We start from the raw sequence: 20,360 nt of genomic DNA on the forward strand, positions 1-20,360 counted from the left end.
ATACTTAAATTTTTTAAAATTTATTATTTTATGTGTAAGGCTATTTTTCTTGCATGTATGTATGTGTACTGTGTGCATGGAGTGGAGACCAAGAACTAAGTTGTTTACTTGTTGAATAAATATCTTTACTGGAGGATCAGAAATGACATTTATTTCCAATAAAGAGACTAAATCTTTTTGCTGAACCCAATATTAGAGATACTTGTTAGTACTAAATGTACTAAATTGACTGATGTGTATCAGAGATGAATTCCATAAGCACAGTAATGACCACTTCTACACGTAAGCCATGAGTTAGTCTAACATATAAAATCTTGTAATGCATAACGGGAGGGCAGCAGAAGCCACACACTTATTTCCAGCACTTCATAGGTATTTGCTGCATGCTCTAGGAAAACAATTCCCAGTCTGTTTTCCCCACCACGATTTAAATGTCAGATGGTCATACAGAAGACATGTTCCCATCTCAGGAGCAAGTTTCTCAAATCATGAGGAAGCAAAATGCTGAACACTACCAACTCAACTTCAGTGTCAATGCCTGAGGCTTGGAAATGAAGTACCCATGGATGCTCCAGGCAGTTCAATCAAGTTAGCACAAGCAATAGAGAACGTAACTTCCTTTTAAATCCTTTCTATTAAAATAAGATAATTTGAAAACATAAGAATTTTAGCTATTTTTATTAAACAACCCAACTCTTACCTTACTATTTATAGATTATAAAATCTGCCTAAGACTTCCTCACTTAATGGATATGGATATGGAGGTTTAAAAGAAAATGGTCCCCAAAGGGAATGGCACTATTAGGAGGTATGGCTTTGTTAGAGTGGGTGTGGTCTTGTTGGGGGAAGTGTGTCACACTGTGGAGGTGGGCTTTGAGGTCTCATACATGCTCCAGCCACACCTAGTGTCTTAGACCATTTCCTGTTGCCTGTGCAAGATGCAGGACTCTCAGATCCTTCTCCAACACCATGTCTGCCTGCATGCCTGCCATGCCCCACCGTGATGCTAATTGACAGGACCCCTGAATTATAAGCCAATTAACTGTTTTCCTTTATGAGATTTGCCATGGTCATGGTGTCTCTTCACAGCAATAGAAACCCTAACTAATACCCAAGAGATTTCCCGTGAGAAGATTGCTGAGCTCTGTCTATGTCTGCTTTGTCATGCTCATGCTGCTGACACTTTGAAAAGGAAATGTGAAGAATATGTGAGAGGAATTGAATTGCAGTCTGTGTTCATCATTCCAAAACTACAGCTGGGGAGATGACTCAGAGATTAAGAGCACTTGCTGCTCTTGCTGAGGACACAGACTCAATTTCCAGGACCCATATTTGGCAGCTCAAAACTGTCTGTAACTCTAATTTCATGTTATCAAAAGCCATCTGGTTTCCACAGTGCTGTAAGCACATGATACATACCCCTAAATTCGGGCTAAATTCATATACGTTAGATAAATAAATAAAAAGACATTTCAAAAATACTTCGGAAAAGAAAGTTTCCTTTCTTGTAGTCTCTCAAATCTAGCTATATATTAGTAAATTATTGAATTTATTTGGAATAAGGGAAATACAATCCTCCAAAGAGATGGATGGAAAAGAATAGTTAATGTTACTCAGAGAAACACTCTGCAAATTTGCATAAAAATATTGATAACCTTAAGTTCAGAATAGTACGTCCACCAAACATGGGCTTTCAAGGAGAGCACACTGAGCCATGAGCAGCTGCAAGTTACTTGAGGCGGCCAACTTGTACAGATATCACTCAGGGTATGAACACTACACTTCCACACTGCTAGCCCAGAACACCCAGCACAGCTACCCCATGGCTTCTTCTCTTCCTTTTAATTTCTCTGGGCATACACTTTTTCCAAAAGGTGTCCGAACCCCCTCCTTGTAGTAGCTCCGGAGTGCTGTGGGTATCGCTCTGTATAAATAAAATGCTGATTGGCCAGAAGCCAGGCAGGAAGTATAGGTGGGACAAACAGAGAAGAAAATTCTGGGAACAGGAAGGCTGAGTCAGGAGACGCTGCCAGCCATCGCCATGAGTACCAACATGTAAGATACTGGTAAGCCACAAGCCATGTGGCAAGGCATAGATCTATAGAAATGGGTTAATTTAAGATATAAGAACTAGGTAGCTAGAAGCTTGAGCCATTAGGGCAAACAGTTTAAATAATAGAAGAGTCTGTGTGTTTATTTTATAAGTGGGCTGTGGGACTGCGGGCCTTGGCAGGAGCTGGAGAGAAACTCTCCAGCTACACCTGGGACACCCAGCCTCTGTTACTTTCTCTTTTTCTTCTTTAAATCACTCTTCCAAGCATCTACCCCTCCCTGATTTCTGTTGTAAACTCTCATTTCTTCCCTGCTCCTTCCAATAGGATGTCATCACCAGACATTCCTTCATCTAGCCTGGGTTTTCATCTTTGTTTTCCCACTGGGTGCACACACCGGCTACAGGGTATAAACTCAGTCATTGCCATTAAATGTGCTAGTGATTTTTCCACAGAATAAATGCTTCTAGTCTATGCCTAGTACAGTGTTATTAGTATGATCTCCTTAAAAATAAGTGGCTAACTTTAAAAGATAACATCCTTTCCCTCAAAATGACTTACTTGGTTTTTTATACCTTAAAAAGTATATTTGACGCTTGTAAGTAAAACGTACCTAAAATGTTAGTGAATTATTCTAATGATAAATAGAAATTATACCTGAGGACAGTTTTTAAAGCAGATAAATCAGGTCTGTTGATGCCCTTCCAACCTCATATTGAGTCTAGACTGAATATGTTATTTCCTTAAATCTCAGGACTTAAGCTAAGGAGACTTTACTGGTGGAAACGGCCAACTGTCCAGTGCCTTCAAAAGAGCACAGCTGTGTCCTCCAAGTTTCTCCTACTCTTCCTTCCAAGAGCCGAGGCGCCTCCCTGGTTGTTAGGCAACAACACATAGCTTAGCAACTGAATAGCATTCTGGGGAAACTGGTGTTCCAGAACTTTGTACCCACCATTGCTGTCAGGCCTCTAGTTAAAACAGCTTCATTAACATAGCCCACAACATCTCATCCAGGTTGTCTTAGTTTTGGCAAATGGTGCTGTCTATGTACTGAGTTTTACAGCCTGAATGATAATTTCATCATATGTAGTTAGAGTTTTCCTGCCTGGCTCACAGTCAGGACAAATCTCTCTCACCCGCCAGGCCCATAGACGCTCAGAACCAACCAAGTAAACACACAGAAACTTACATTGCTTACAAACTGTATGGCCATGGCAGGCTTCTTGTTATCTACTTCTTCTATCTTAAATTAACCCATTTCTGTTAGTCTATACTTTGCCACATGGGTTATGGCTTACCAGTATCTTTACATGTTGCTTCTCATGGCAGCAGCTGACAGTGTCTCTCCCTGAGCCTTCCACTTCCCAGAATTCTCTTCTCTGCTTGTCCCGCCTGTACTTCCTGCCTGGCTACTGGCCAATCAGCATTTTATTTACATAGAGCAATATCCACAGCACTTCCCCTTTTCTTTTTTGTTAAAAAAGGAAGGTTTTAACTTTTACATAGTAAAATTTACATATAACAAAACAATTATCAAGCAAGAATTACAGTTACAATATTAAAGAAGATATCCTATCTATCTTATATTTGTTTAAGGTTTTATATCTAACTTATCTTTTATCATAACTGAGGAAATTATATCTATCTAGTCTTCAACTACATTAAAGACCTCAGAAGGATATAGTATTACCTGAGAAACGGGAGAAGGATGCAAGTAACTTTTGGGAGTCTTGCAGGGTAGACAGAGACAGCTGGCAGCCTGGACAGTCACCTAATGTTCCTTTGTAAAGTTGGGACATTTGTCTTCAGCCCACAGGGCTAGAGTCTCTTGGTCACTTCTCTCAGTGTCCTGTAGAATGTCTGGCAGTTTCCTCTGCAAAGCAGGAACCTGAAACACCATTTTGCCAAGCAAAGTTCAGTGGTCACCTTTCTATGGATCCTGCATGTCCAGTCGATCAAGCAGTCCAGGCAAGAACAGTTTCTTGCCCAAATGGCTATTTTTGCCAAGGTGAAGATGAACTCCATATGAAGTGTCTTCAATGCCCATCCTCCTCTCTGAAGTAAATCGGTGCTGCCAGGAGCAGACATGTCTCATTGTCCAGAAAGTCTAAATTTTAAAAATATTTTAAATGCCATATTCTGTAGACCTTTAAAGTGTTTGAAGATTACCTGTCTATCTGAAATATATCTATGTATATCTAGAAAACTTAACATGACTATAAGTTTGAATATCATAGAAAACTAATTGATCTGTATTTCTTAATTAGCCATTACAATCTAAATGAGTTGCATAAACATAATACCTCAAACGAGAGTAGAAATATATACACAGTATAACAAAATTAACTTTAAGTTTGTATGAATAGACTAAAATCTATACCAATGTAAAACATTTTAAACAAGTTGTTGTTCTTTAAAAGTAACTTCATTAATCTACCCTTTCATCCTATTATATCTATATCATATGCCCCCCCTTTTTTTTAAGAAAGAGATTGCATTTATAATCAACCTGCTTTAAAGAAAAATATTATTTTTTTCTCTGTCCCACACCAGAGGGCTCTTCTGATTTGGGACACAAGAAGCTCTTAACCTTTTCTTTTAGCAATATGTCTGGGTTTAGAGAAGGAGTGAGCCAATTCCATCTCCAAAGCCAGCTTGATAATTTTGGGAATGTGGGTATAATTTCTCTTACTACTTCCTGCTCGAGGGGGGCGCTGTATCTTATGGGGACACAAAGAAAATTTTAGGATTATGAAGTAGTCCATTAATGTGAACCTCTGAGCCAGTTGCCTTGAAACCATTCTGGATGTCGGATCATCTGGGCCATGGTGTCATCGGAGACCTTTCAGGTGGTCTTGGCTGATCAAACCTGATGTATCTTAATCTGGAACAAATCCACAGCCTCTGGCTTTCTGTGGAAACAAAAGCAGAGACTCCTTTCCAAAGCAACATATCCTTATATCCAAATTTTGAAGTCAGGGTACCTTTAAAATTTACATGTTTGTTTAACTCAACAGCTTTTACGATCAAATCTTTTTCTGCAGTTAAAAATCCCAAAGACAAGACAAACCAGATTCTCCGTATAATATCCATCTTTGTAAGACTGAAATGCCACTGTGGCTGCTGGCTCCGCCCACCTCAGCTTCCCAACATGGCGGTGGTACAGTTTACTGCCAGCTCTGGGTCTGGAGCCATGTGTACCATCAACTATCAGAAGCAGTTCTATCAAAGCAGCGCATAGCCCAGAAACCTTTTTTTTTTTTTTTTTTTTTTTTTTTTAACTAGCAAAGGCTAAATCCACCATGCAGCAGAGTAAAGTGCCGCTTGTAGACTCCTCATTCCCGCCACACTGCAGGTCAGATGCACATGCCAGGTACCCGCCATAGAAGCTCAAACCAGCAGGCTGCCGCTAACTTGAGAGAGACAACTAGGAAGCTGGTTTTAGCTCTGTTTTAGAATCTTTTTTCTCAGGTTTAGGTGGAAACTCTTACGTTGGTCGCCATTTGTAGTTAGAGTTTTCCTGCCTGGCACAGTCAGGACAAATCTCTCTCCCCTGCCAGACCCATAGACGCTCAGAACCAACGAAGTAAACACACAGAAACTTATATTGCTTACAAACTGTATGGCCGTGGCAGGCTTCTTGTTATCTACTTCTTCTATCTTAAATTAACCCATTTCTGTTAGTCTATACTTTGCCACATGGCTTATGGCTTACCAGTGTCTTTACATGTTGCTTCTCATGGTGGTGGCTGGCGGTGTCTCTCTCCAGCCTTCCACCTCCCAGAATTCTCTTCTCTGCTTGTCCCGCCTATACTTCCTGCCTGGCTACTGGCCAATCAGCATTTTATTTACACAGAGCGATATCCACAGCAATCATGGGATCAGCTGCGCTAAGGTCTGGCACCCTGTTATAATAGGAAAACAGATAAAAGTTATGAATAGGAGTTTTACAGAAGCAAAACTATGGAAATGCATAATAAACAAGTGTTCATTGGTGACTAGCACTAGGCAAACTGAAACTATCTCATAACACCAAGGATTCTGGATTTATATGTAAATCATGAGAACTCATATGTACTATTACCGGAACTGTAAATTGGTGCAGTCATTTCTAAGCCCAAGCTGATGTTCCAGATACAGTTGAAAGCCCAGAAACTCCACCTTAGGTCCAATGTTTACACTCATACTCAGCCATTTATATATAAGAAAATTGATAGACACAATCTTTTCCTAACATGCAAATCTATCATAGGATACATAGCCATAAGGTACAATAAAACTACATCAATGACGTGTTTAACAAGAATGCATTTGAGAAAAATTATGTGGAAAATAAGGTGAAGAGCTTATGGGAGTTTAAAAAGAACTACAATAATCTGTTTGTAAAATTATTTGTGAACACATATATGTATAGTGAATCTACTGAGAAAAACATAAAATTAAAGGAAATGATTCCCTGGGAGTGGAGAGAGGAAGCAGTGGGGGAGGGGTGCAGAGAGCTAAGCTGGGACATTGAGAGTAAGCCAACAAACCATGATCTCTAGGGAAACAAGTTTTTCTCATGGATTTTGCCACAAAACTACTTTTGTGGAAGTTCTTATATTTGGAATATTCCCTTTTTAAATTAATATTTTAATTGACTGCATTTATTTGATTATTTGATGTATGGAAATGTGTGTGTGTGTGTGTGTGTGTGTGTGTGTGTGTGTGTGTGTGTGTGTGTAGATTACCTGTTTTTCTTTGAGACAGATTCTCATTATATAGCCTTGGCTGTGATAGATCAGACTGGCCTCAAACTTTTGATGAGCTTCCTGCTTGCTTTGGTTACAGGTGTGTGTCACAACACTTGGCTAAAAGTACATGTGCATGATTTTAAGCACACAGAAACCAAAGCCCTCTTCCTCTTTTTATCCCCCTCCCCAAGTTTAGATCATTTTCTAATCATTTACTATAAGCACTGTCTGTTTGGCTGTATCCCATTGTCTTCTGTTCTCTTGTGTTTGTGGTTCTGAGAACCAAACACAGGTCCTGGCACTAGCTGGGAAAGTGCTCTACACCTGAGCTGCATCTGCAGCAAACACAACATCTTAGAAGTTCTGGACCTTGCACATGTTAGGCAAGCACTCCATCAGCTATATCCCTTAAAATTTTAAAGTAGATAGGTCAATAATTCAGAAACAGCTATGGGAAAAAAAAATAGGTGTGTTCTTGTTTTCTGTGGCTCCTTAACAAATCTTTTCAAGTTAGTAACTCAAGTCCACAGAAATGTATTGCCTGGGTGCTCTACAAGCTACAGGTCCCACAAGCACCTGTAGGGTCACACTTCCTCCCCAGGCCTGAGCAGAGTCTGGCCTGCTTTTCAGCCTGGGTGGTCCTTGGCTGGCTCAGCTGCTGGCATTGCGCCTCTGTTGTTCTCCACTGATTGTCTGTTTCTGGGAGGCCTCTCCTCGTCCCTGTGGGCATCCCCTTTGTGGGTCTTACTAGGATATACTTGTCCTTGGATTTGGGGTTTAGCTGGTAAGACTGGATGATCTGAGTGAAAGATTTTTAACTCTATCTGTAAACACCATTTTCCAAACAAGCTCACAAACCATAGGTTCCAGGTAATGAAGTGTATCTGTTGGGGAGAGGGGGATACCTCTTCAAGATGACTGGAGGATCATGGATCTCTTAACAAAAGTGTGTGTGTGTGTGTGTGTGTGTGTGTGTGTGTGTGTGTGTGTGTGTTGTGCATGAGTGCAAGCATGCATATGTACACAATAGGGATAATCTTTGAATTTCTTTCTAGTGTTCCCAACTGAAACCCAGAAAGCATGAGCAACTCCTCCAGGGTCATACAGTGAGGACCTAGCCTGTGCTAGAGCCAGGGGGTAGGCTGAATTGCCAGCCTGGGGACCCGGACGGCCTCTCAAAATGCAGACTGGCTGAGTGATCATGTTTCTCACCTGAGCAAAAGGAGCCACATTTGTCTGGCGAGTTCTAGTGGGAAAAGGAAGGATGGGTGGCCTTGCTCTGGGCGAGGACCCACCACGACTGGGAAAGGGAGGGGACGTGTCGCCTTCAGCTCTACAGTCCAGCTTGTCTGTCACTGGGAGAAGAGCTGTTGTGCAGCTGGTGATTGAATCACCTTTCTCTTCCATTTGTACATCCATACAAGATTCTTCACAGACACTGGGGAGTGAAAGCATCGTTTGTTTTCACTTACGTAAGATGTGGCTAAAGAGGGTTGGGGAGAGGGCTTGTCACACCAGCATGAGGACATGAGTTCGGGTCCCCAGCACAGTCATAGAAAGCCAGGTGCTGAAGAGCCTGCCTGTAATCCCAGTGTAGGAGAAGAGAGGACCCAGGGCTTGCTGTCCAGACAACTAGACAATTTGTGAGCTCTTGTTTCTGTGAGCCCTTGTGTCAAAAATAAAGTGGTGACCTTTCAGACTGTATTCTTCCATGTCTGCTGCAACCTGGCACCCAGCATAGCAGGTCCAACCCCAGACTGCACAACCTGGACAAGGACCAGGGCGTGGTCACTCTAAAGGTACTGGCCACGAGTCTTCTGGTTGTCTCCTCTGTGTTTAGACTGCATATTGGGGGCAAGTACACACATTTGTAGAATTGCTACAGATTATGGCTGTGTGAATCTGCCATCTGGAGAAGGGAAAAGCATAGCCTGGACCGAAAGTATAGTGAATTTCTGTCCCTGATTTTGCAGGGATGTTAGTAAGGACTGACTTAGAGGAGTCTTTTTGTTTGTTTGTTTGTTTGTTTTCTGTGTCTAGTAACCTTTATAATTGATTTAAAAAAATTTAAAGTGGAGAGTGATTGAGGAAGATATTCAACATTGACCTCTGGCCTCAACATGTATGAGCACACTTCCCTGTGCAATGCACCCCTCCACCCATGCACACACAGAAGGGCACATACACACAAGCATGAAATGTGTAACTAGAGAAAAGAGAGGAAAGGGGCACTGCCAATCACGCCTTTTAGAAACAATAGCTGCTTTCAAAGATGTTATCTATCTTAGCTTCACGGCTGTAAGTGTCAAATGTACCACTAGGTGGCGGCAAGGGGCTATAGTATGACAGACACCACTGTCCTACACCAGGGCAGAGAAGAGGCAAATGGGAACTTTCAGAGGCGGATCCCGCTGTAGCCTTTCAGTTCCATAAATAATACACCTCTAGGAGATGAAGCCGTCAATAAGAGCTTGTGTACAGGTCTCCCAGTAAGCTACTGGGTCACCAGAGTCGATGGCCTCCACTAGTGGACGGACATACATAGATAGCCTTTCCTTGGAATTTCCCTCCATGCTGTTTGGTCTCCTCTTCCATGAGGCTGGGCTGTGAAGGTCCCATGCTGCAGCTCAGGATGAGTAGAATGAACAATTAGTACCCACAGAAACGCCTTACACACCCAGAAGTGCTAAAGAATTCTGAGCTGGCCATTGACTCATGCTATTTCTCCTGAATGAAAACCCCGGGGAAGGATAATTTTCAGTCCTGGGCATAACAAGGGGGCCGTAGGGAATCCACTCTCTGCGATAGCTCCATATTTGCTGAATGAGTGGATGGATGGATGGGTGGATAACAGGACAAAGGTGTAACAGTGAGGTGGAGTCAGATTCTTCTAGCTGAAGGACTTACTGCGGAGGGGAGAGACATGGGACACAGGGAATTTCCAAACAGTGAAAAACACCGCACGTCCGACTCACGGAACCTGGGCTGCGGGAGCCGCTCTGAAGGTCCTGACACTATCCACCACATGCAGAAGTCAGTACACAGAGCATTTCCCAGGGAAGACGTGCTTTCACGCCTGGAGGCAGGACTTGGTAGCAAGTTGAAGACACTACTCTGACTTCCAGTCCACGGCTGATCCCCTACCTTGGTGATACATGTCAGTTTATTGATTCCAACTATTTGCTTCCTTTGAAAGTTGAGATAATTGATCCTTTCCTGTCCATGGACCGGAGAAGAGTTACAAGGCACAGCCAGGGTCCCTCTGCCCAGGGTGGTTCCAGTGATTGGCCTAATGCCTGGCCCAGGCTTCTGTGGACTGGAAAGGCCAAGCGTGGAGTCTACATCTGGGGCACAGAGGAGTGACTGTCGCACTAGCCTCCAGCAGAGACTCACCTCCTAGGTAAATGGCTCTGATCACTCTGTACGCAGCCGCCTGTGCCCTTCTTATACTGGGCTCCTATGAACTTTTAGTGTCTCCACTATGACTGCACTGTGAAGACAGATTTCACAACCAAACTGTCCATGTGTGGTCAGCTGGGTGGGGATCATTTTCTGCCTCTTGGCATAACAATATTGTGTTCATGCTTGTGTGTGTGTGTGTGTGTGTGTGTGTGTGTGTGTGTGTGTGTGTGTGTATGTATGTGTGTGTGTATGTGTGTGTGTGTATGTGTGTGTGTGTGTGTGTGTGTGTGTGTGTATCCATGCACACACTCATGCATATAGAAACCAGAGGTTGACTGTGCTGTTTCTCTGGCACTATCCACCTTGTCTTCTTTTTTTCTTTTAGATAGGATCCCTCACTGGCTTGGGGCTCACCAATTTGGCTAGCATGGCATGCCAGTGAGCCCCAGGGATCCACTTCTGTATGTCCTCAACACTGATATTACAAGCACAAGGCTATTGTGCTTAGATGTTTATGTAGGTACTGGGGCATCAAACCCAAGACCTTATGCTTGCTCAGCAAAATTTTATCCTCTGAGTTCTTCCTTCGAGCTCCTTGGCATAAAACTATCACAAATGGTAATGTTATTTGAACAATTTCTATGATCTAGAGTGAACAGTTTGTATGCACATATTCCCTTTACCTACCACAACCATCACAGGGGCCTGGGACTACTGTAGCCTTACTTTACAGGTGAGGAGTTTGCAACCAGAATCATGGAACTTAGATGATTACAGTTCGGACCCAACCTCAGCCCTGTGTCAAGCCGAGGCTCCTGTGTAGCCATAACGACTCCAGAACCCATGCTTGTGTTGGCTCTGGTGGAAAGCCCCTGGGCAAATTTGATTAATGATAAGATCCTTAATCCACCATCAAAACAAAACAAACCAAGTTTAGGAACCATTGTAGAAATGTGATGATTTCTGTCATAGTTACTGTTAGCTGGAAATAAACGGTATCTTTAGGTTGAGTCATTGAGAAATTGGTGGGTTATTAACAGATCTCTGGACAAGACTTTAAGGGCCATAGCAGGCAGGGCAGTGGCCTAGGGAAGGGGCAGTGGCCTTCGGAAGCACAAAGATGAAGGAAAATAGTATTCATAGTTTTTAGTAAACTGTTAATTTTTATAACATGATATGCAAATATTAAAAGTATTTATGTATTCTATCTACTCCACTTTCTTCTTTAAAAGAACTATGTATGGAATGTGGTCCTGCTCACACTGCCCACCAGCGGGACCTTTTCTGAGAGTTCTCTCCACCCTCTGTGACTATATGTGGATATTAGCTACTGAACAAGGAGTGGATGTCTCAAACAGGTAAGTCTAGGGCTGCAGAGGTAGCCTGTTCTCATGGAAAGTCCTAAAGGACTTGACTAGGATACTGTCTGGGGGGCTATTTTGCCTAAAAAGAAAGCAAGGGATGAGCTATATCACTCTATCTTTCTGGATTCATGTGCTCGGGTAAGATGAGGCAGCCATCTTACTAACTGAAAGCAGGACAGCAGGTAACCCTACCTCCTGGCCATGCTGGGGCCCTAGGCCACGGCCCTGGTCACCAGCCTCTGCAAGCTTTGCTGCCTGGGATTAAAATACATAACCATTCTGGGTTTAGAGTATCCTGTTTCTGGTGGGAAAATGGCTTTCTACCTGTCATAAAGGACTTACTGAAGGTAGGTCTAAACTGTGTGCTTTGGGGATTATAGGATAATGTACCCAGCTGTCACTCTGCACAGAACATGTCTTCCTATCCCCTTTTACAACCTCATCTTATTCCCACTGGATCCCTTAGGGAATTCCCTTTAAAAAGCTTATATGGAGCAGGAGACAGAAGTCACTAACTTGCTAAGGTCAGCCAGAATCCTAACTCATGCCTCTTAGACTGTGTGCCAGACTTCCCAGGACTAACTTCCCAGGACTAACCTGACTGAAGGCATCACATGATTCAAGTAACAGTTTAGATGCAGGAGCTGCTCTAACCCCTGCCTTTACCGTGGTCCATTTCTCCATGCTGAATCACAGTCTGGAAACATTAATGAGGTAATTTCTAAAAAGAGCCAGTTGAACAGCTTCTCTGCCCTCTGCCTCCTGCCAGCTGCAGAGAGGAGGTAAACCTATGTCAGAGTGGCTCCACACTTCCCACTGCTTGCTTGATTTGCTGTTTGCTGAATACATCTGTTGGAGTTGGGCAAGAAAATCTTCTCAGGAAATGCCAAATTGAGGTCTTGGTAGGGCATCCTAGGCACATTTAAATAAACAAAAGATGTCATAAAAACAAAACCAAATGAACAAAAGAATAGTTTGCATGGAGGCTACCCCTTGATTAAAACTGTAAGGAGTCAGGGTTGGTGTCTCGGAGAGTACCTTTAATGCCAGCACTTGGGAGGGTGAGGCAGGAAGACTGAAAGTTCAAGGTTAGAGATCCTGTCTTCAGACAAACAAGGCATTAGACTTAACACTGGCTGCTACACTCTCATTTAAGACTGCCATTTAAACTTCGTGTTGTCTTTAAAATATAAGGTGATAAACAGCTTCTGGCTACACACTTAAAAGGTTTATTGTAACACAAATCTTAAAAGGTCTTATTAATAAAAAAAAAAAAAACAAACCCTGGAGCCAGATATTGGAGTGAAAGCTAGAAGATCAGAGGGATAGAACAAGCCAGCTACAAGTTCTTTCTGCTAGGAAATCCTCAGCCCAAGAGAGAGCTACTTCCTGTATACTCACACCTATATACCTTTCTGTGTTCTGCCATCTTACTTCCTCTCTCTGCCCAACTACATCACTTCCTCTTTCCACCCACTCTATCATTTCCTGTCTGTCTATACAGACCTCCAGATCTCTATGGTTAACTAGTGCTGGGATTAAAGGCATGTTCCACCACGCCTGACTCTGTTCCCAGTGTGTCCTTGAACTCATAGAGATCCAGATGAATCTTTGCCTCCCAAATGCTAGGATTAAAGGCATGTGCTACCACTGCCTGACCTTTGTTTAATATAGTGGCTGGCTTTTCCCTCTGATCTTCAGGCAAACTTTATTGGTTAGAGCACAAATAAAACATCACCACAGTTTGTGAGTGTTGCCTTGGGTGTCCCATCCCTAAATCTGTCATCGATAACTCTTGAAGAATTTGGACAGGCAAGTCTCTCTGACTCAGCATGACTGTACTTCAGGACACCTATGTCCCTGGCCACCCACTCCTGACATTACAAGACACCAGACACCTGCTCTCATGGTGTCTCCTGGAAAGTACACCCTGAGGCATCAATCTGAACACCTTTGGTACCCACACGTGAACTCATTAGCAGGTCTTCTTCAGGCCTGTGTCCGTGATGCTAAGCTCTTGTTCGGGCACTGCCCTCTCTCCTCTGCCTCTGTGAAGTACCCCAGCATCACCCTTGTGAATTTTTGAGGTTCTCCCTTTTTCTGTCTTCAAGGCAGAGTCTCTTTTGTCCTGTTCTGACTTTCTCCTTCACTGAGTCACATGGGTGCAGCCTCTAGTCTGCTTCTGCACCTACAAGTTCTCACAGGGCACCTACAAGTTCTCGTGGGGCCTTCTTACAAAGACACTGAACGTTGAATTTAGGTCTAACCTTGATCAAATATGACTCCACCTTAATGTCTTACATCGCATGCACAAAAAATATTTTCTAACAATATCACAGTCTGGCATTTGGGTGGATATGAATTGGAGGGTTGGCTTTATTCTACGCTTTCTTTCTAGAGCATTATCAGAGAGAGAGAGAGAGAGAGAGAGAGAGAGAGAGAGAGAGAGAGAGAGAACTCAACCTTTGTTTGTTTGTTTGTTTTTTAATTTAACCCATACTCTGAGCCTCTGCTTTTGTGTGTTGCAGCCTCATGTATTCAGGGAGAAGAGAATGACAAGTCAACTTTGCATCACTTGTAAACACATTTAAAGTCAACAGTTCAAAAAGAATCACGTGAAGGGAAATCCATCAGCACACCAAGCAATGTTCAGTATAGTAGCTACCACATGCCTGGAAGCTACCTGAGCCAACGACAGCACTAAAGCGAACACCTGTTGATTGTTCACCGGTTTTCAGAGTATGTCAAGTGTCCCGTTGGTTATATTTTCAGTTCTTCTTGCAATGCTATGAGCTATGTGCTATTACTTTCTTTTTGTAGATGAACAAGATGAGGCTTGCAAAAATCAGGTAATACACCAAAAATTACAGTGTTTTTAAATGGATGTCAGAGTCCAGAGACTGAACTCTTAAGCACTGCTCAGTATTCTCTGGTTGATAAGGTGAATCTTCTCCATTTGTAGATGAGGGGAAAAAAAGTGTAGAGAACAAGAAGCAATTTTCCTGATCTCATACCCAGTGAATCTGAAATGCAAACCCCGGTTTGATTTTATGTAAACCTCAGTTCCTTTTATGGCCCCTATTGGTTTGACTCAACGGGGCCCCAAATGATGATAGAAATGAGGGAAAAAGGGTGGTTAGCCCTTTGAAGATACAGCAGCTCGGAGGAGGGGGGGAAACTGTGGAGAAAGGCATCCCGTTTGCCCATCTTGTGACACCTGTGTCAGCCTGGCTGTGCCTTCCTGTACAGGACTCTTCACTTAGTGACCATGAGAGTACACACATGGATGAGCAGGATGACACAGCTTCACACTTACGTCCTTCGATGTGGGGTCTCAGGGCTTTTCACCAGGGGTTTTGTGCATTGATAGACGGAATTTGCCTTAGGGCTCAGAATGCTTCTCTGTCTACAGCTCCTTTCTCCCTTCCTCCCTTTCCATTTTATTTTTATTTTCTTCTCCTCCCCCATTTTGGCTTTCAAGGATTTTCCTGATATAAAACCTTCTTGCCATTTTCCCAGAGAGTATTGAAATATCTCAGGAATCTATATATGAGTGCCCAAATTAATATTTCCAAGCCTAGGAAATGTGGAATTTCCAACTGTGGAAATGAAGCCGCTACTAACAAACCCTAGCCCCCATCAGACTGCATTGACTAGTTTTTCTTATTCATTCATTCATTCATTCATTCATTCATTCTTCCACTCATTCAGTTTGTAGCCCTCGCTAGCCTGGGGTCATGATACAACAGGCTAGCCTCAAACTTTAGGCCTTCTTCTGCCTTTGCCTCACTAGGACAGTGGGCGTGCACCACCGCGACAGTCACACTTCTAATTAGAAAACAAATTTACCACAGCTTAGGCAGAGTGTACCCATGTCTGTGTTTGAACTTGAAGTTATTCTATGTAGAAATAATCCAGAGCAGACTTCAGACTTGTCCTCAACCAGACCTCTCTGATAGGATTACACCTCAGGCCCCAGCTTGCCTTCAGCTCTGTCGTTAGGTAATAGCAGGTCCCGCCCTCAATGAGAAGTGCTGTTTCATTCACAGCAAGGCTGGAAACGGCGAGACTAGAGATCACCTCGGTCCTTGAGTAGTAAGGTGACTCCTTAAGTTAGAGGACTTTCCTAAACACAAAGCCGACATCAGAGAAAGGGGTAAGAGCTCTTTGGTCAAATAAAATTCCAGCAAAAGGGTAGTATAGCTTACCAAGGGAACAGAGATAGGCCTGAAAGGCATGGTTGCTCTGAATCTTTGACTATTTAGCAAACTGAAGGTTGAGGTGAGTCAGGGTGTTCTAACCTATGCACTTGAAAAACCCACCCACTAGGGCCTGGAGAGACAGTTTAGGCAGTAAAGCTCTTGCCTTGCAAGCTTGACCTGAGTATGGGAGTTTATATTAGCAGCACCCACATAAATGCCTAGAAGGCAGGGTAGCTCCCAGCATGCAGGAGGTAGAGACAGGAGAGCTCGCACATGAGCTCCGTGGGGTTCAGCAATTGACCTCATCTCAATATATAGCTGGAGAGTGATCATGGAAGACAAGCTCCACATGCATGTGTATGCACATGTGCCCTGAAGAGGAAGAGCCCCTACAGTGGAGTTCCCTATCCACCCTTTCGTTGCAACCTGAGGTATCCTAGAAAGGCCCTCAGCCCATCCAGCACCTTCAAAGAGGGATCTTTGAGATACAAGTCTTTTCTATTTTTCTCAAAGCCAGTCACCAACGAATTCATTTCCTTCCACTTAATTTCTATCTCCCAGTTTTTGGGCAGAGTGATCACAGGAACTCTAGATTATGGTCACATCACTATAGAGTAGTATTGGTTCTCATAGTGACTTCTCATGGGATCAGTTGGGAAATCTTTCCATAATTTGTTTTTAACTGAAAGAAGGGTGTGTGAGAGTTGGTTTTGTGTGTTCTAACAGCTTTCTTGGTCTTTCTAGTATGCACCAAAGTTAAGAAATACTGCTTTAGAATATAATACATTGATTTTATTGGAACATCTCTTTTCAAGTACCAACAATCATAATTGTTTCAATAACTATCAACAGAATTGTCATTTCAGCCCAATGTAGACAAAATAAAAGTCTAGTTTTAATTTTTAGAGATCATCTTGGTATTCACAAGGAAATTATAAAGAATTGTTTTTTAAAGAAACAACTACAGCTTTTTGCCTTTATGTCAATGAGAGGTATTATCTGTTCTAAATTTGTTTTCTGTATGAATTTACCATGAGAGAGTACATTGCACATTATGGTACAAATGAAATGCTTATAGAGCCAAAATCTACATTTCATTACCTATAGGACCAAAATCAAGTTATCTAAAATTGCTGAGCCCAAGTTCCTTACATGCCCTTTTAGTGCCCTTGAGACCAATAAGAAGCTATCAAAGGTCTCAGAACCATGGCCTCTTAAGTGTCTGCTTTAGTGGATCCTTGAGAGTTCTCAATGTATAAATAGATTGTTTATGACTTTACTAGTATATAATGATAGTCCTTATCTATCAACATGGCACAATTTAGAAAACACCTGGAAAAGCAATCTTAATTGAAGAACTATCTGAATCAAGTTGGTGTGATGGCATGTTCATAGATTGTCTTGATTGACCATTGAACCAGGAAGACCCAGTCCACTGTGGGTGGCACCATTTCCTAAGCAGGGAGTCCTCCACTACGTAAGAAAGGGGATACTGAGCAGACCAGAATACATTTGTTTTTCTCTGCTCTTGACTGTGGATGTGAAGTGACCAGCTATCTCAAGTGACTTCTCTGTGGTGATGGACTGTCACTAAAATTGTCATCCCCTAAGTTGCTTTTTATCAGGATATTTTATCACAGCAACAGAAATGAAACCAGAACACAACACAGTAGTAGAATTACTCAGATATTACCTCTGATCTCCATTTCCAGGGATGGCATCTACTAAATACCTCCTGAGTGTCACAACTGCTGTCATTTATTATAATGGGCTCTGGATCCCCTCGTGAAGCTGACTGATTGGTACTCACATCTTTCAGGTTGATAAATATTTTTAATATTACATCTGTCCATGTTTCAGTACAACCAGAAAAACATAGTTTATACTGCCAGGCTTTATAAATTAATACAACATACCAAACTGGAACCTAGTTTATCAATTTTTCATGAGCATGGTTGGCATGACTCTTCAAAATCTTACCACTGACAGAATCAATTCTCAAGCTCGAAGAGTGAGAACATTCGACACAAGAGGGAGGTGCTGTTCTAGGGAGGTGAATCTCCTAGATCTACTAAGCTGGGAGGGCAAAACACATGATGCAGCGGGGTAGGGCAGCAGGAGCAGAAGACGCTGACTCACGGTGACTGTAGAATTCTTGCTCTTAGAAAGCCCAGAGAGCATTGGAACTTGAATGAGATGGAAGAAAGTGAATTGATTAGCGTTGTGGTGTTTGTGCATCTTATAAAGTGTGTGGAATTGTGTGAGTCTCTTCCTCTCTGTCACCACATTCATTGTCCTTGCAAACTGCCTTATATTTCAGCTTGTATTAGATATGATTAGTTTTAAAGAGTTGGGCCCCCAGGGACCTTCTACTTTGTCTCCTGGGATATGTCAGGCTTCGCTGGCATCCCCAAACAGCCAGAAATGGCAGCACTGGTGTCAATGAAAGCAGTCGCAACGACCTCTGCAGGCTTCCGTAGATGTGAGCAGTCCTGGCTACCTTTGGCATTTTCAGTCATGGGCTCATGTGAGAATAACAGTGTTGTAGAAATTTAGCAGAGTCGCTGCATCTGGGGTAGACATTCAAATGAAGAGTTGTTTTCTAGAAGCACTTTGACCTTGAAGAATCATTGTGGAAGACAGTGAAGGGTTTAAACTTTCCGGCTTTACAACTGAATTTAGGTTTCAGTTCTCTGAGAGGGACAAAAAAAGGTGTCTCTCCCAGCAAAGGCCATTAAGCAAAAACACCCTTATTCAGGGATGAGGGAGAGAGCACCGTATTAGGCCTCAGTCAGCCCCACAAATATCTCAAGGACAAATCCTGCAAACCCCCCAATACCCCTTCCCCCCACCTCCCCCCACTTTCTCCCCACCCTCTGCTTCTTCTGAGTCATGTTTGGACTTGCCCAAACTTGCTCAAGTATGTCCAAAGATGATAAACTGAACCTCAGCCTATTAAAAGTACACTAGTGTAACTGCTGCTTGCTTGACTAATTATGTTTGAGATAATCCCACTCTTCCTGAAATCCCCCTGGCTGTGCTTAAAAGGAGGCTGCACACTCCTCACAGGCTCATCGCCATTTTGTACACATGTTCAAACCACATGCTGGTAATAAACGCTCCTTGTTCTTGTATACCATTTGAGTCTGGGGTCTTCCTTCAGTGTTTTCTCAGACCCTTACAACAATAAAGAATCTTTGTGGAAAACAGCGATTATTTTCCATGATTTGTAGGGTTGTTTTTCTGAAGGGGCATTGCAGCCTTCACATGACTTTGGTCACGAGAAACCTCTGGTACACCCAAGGCTCTTGGATTATTGTGTACTGCAAACAATACACAATAAAGGACTAGTGTCATGAGGGCATGTGATGCTTTCCTTTAGAGAGACATGTAGATTAGATAGGACCTTGGTATGAGAGGGAAATACCTTACCCCCAAAACAACTTTGTGTAACACTCAATAAATATGCCTTGTACGGCTGTTCGGGGTTGTGTTCATCAGAGGCTGTGAGGAAAAAAAAAATTAGAGATACATTTTACAATTGCAAATTGCTGACTTTGCTTCTGTAAACTTGCTTGCGTTAGACACTGACCCATCCTCTCCCTGGAAATAAGTCAAAAGTTTCAGAGTCCAGACGTCGGCCTTGGGACAAGGTCTGTAATTATAGATAAAAATAATAATAAGTCTCTGTTTAAAAATTCCTCAAAGGGGACCCAAGATAAGGACCACCTGTCGAATCCAGCAAACTAGGTCAAATGTCAGCCAATCACAAGCCTGTAACTATGCGAACTCCCCTCCAGAGTAACCGCTCCCCCTAGATCTCCCCTGAGCCAACCAGTTTACGACGAGTGTTACAAAATTTCCCACCTAACAAAATGATTGCTGAAATATATGATGATTTTTAAATTGGGCCAAACCCGGGGCACCTGGTATCTTATGCTAATTTTGTAGTTTCTGCCTTTAAAAATGCTTGTAACCGCTGCTCGGGGCTCTCTGACTGACCAGGACAGAGAGCCCACTTGCGCCAGTGCTGAATACATTCCTCATGCGTGTTGCATCTGCTGGTTTGGAATCTTGGTTTCTGGGGGAGCCCTCTCGCAGACGAAAGTATCCCAGGGGTCTGGGGTCTTTCAGCTGGACCTTCCTGCTGCCATAGGCCTTAAAATTTCATCTTGGAGTGACCTCTTTCTTTGACCAACTCATGCAACACAGAACACCCCTACACCCCAAAGTGCAGGACTTTGCTCTGGACTGTTACTTGTGAATGGCTCTGTCCTTTAGTTACAATTACTTCAAAATTATCATGAATTGAGGGCTGGAAATTTCTTTATATCAAGAGAAAATTCATCTCAAGAATTTCCCACACATTTCCGTGTCCATGATTCAGAAAGCAAAGGAAATATTTTCCTTTTCTTATAGAAGCCCCAGGAACCCTTTCTAAAACAAAGACTTGCCAACATAAAACAGATTAAAGCAGAAGTGAGAGAGTTAAGGCAGGTTATTGGCTGCTCTCATCCCTGCTCACCACCTACCGTATGATTGCAGCCCCAGGTGCTTCAGAAAGTGACTCTGAATAGGCCGTGAACCTCTACAATGAAGATGTGGTCT

General features: G+C 42.8%; 1 long non-coding RNA gene across 1 annotated transcript; it reads left to right on the top strand.

Moving 5' to 3' along the window:
* Positions 1 to 9,989: 9,989 nt before the first annotated feature.
* On the top strand, positions 9,990 to 18,556 carry LOC118585899. Its single transcript, XR_004945252.1, has 3 exons — positions 9,990 to 10,184; positions 11,419 to 11,544; positions 14,079 to 18,556. It is a non-coding gene; the product is annotated as an uncharacterized LOC118585899 (long non-coding RNA).
* The last annotated feature ends 1,804 nt before the right edge of the window (positions 18,557 to 20,360 follow it).

Source organism: Onychomys torridus, chromosome 6 (assembly GCF_903995425.1).
Source record: "Onychomys torridus chromosome 6, mOncTor1.1, whole genome shotgun sequence".
NCBI lineage: Eukaryota > Metazoa > Chordata > Mammalia > Rodentia > Cricetidae > Onychomys > Onychomys torridus.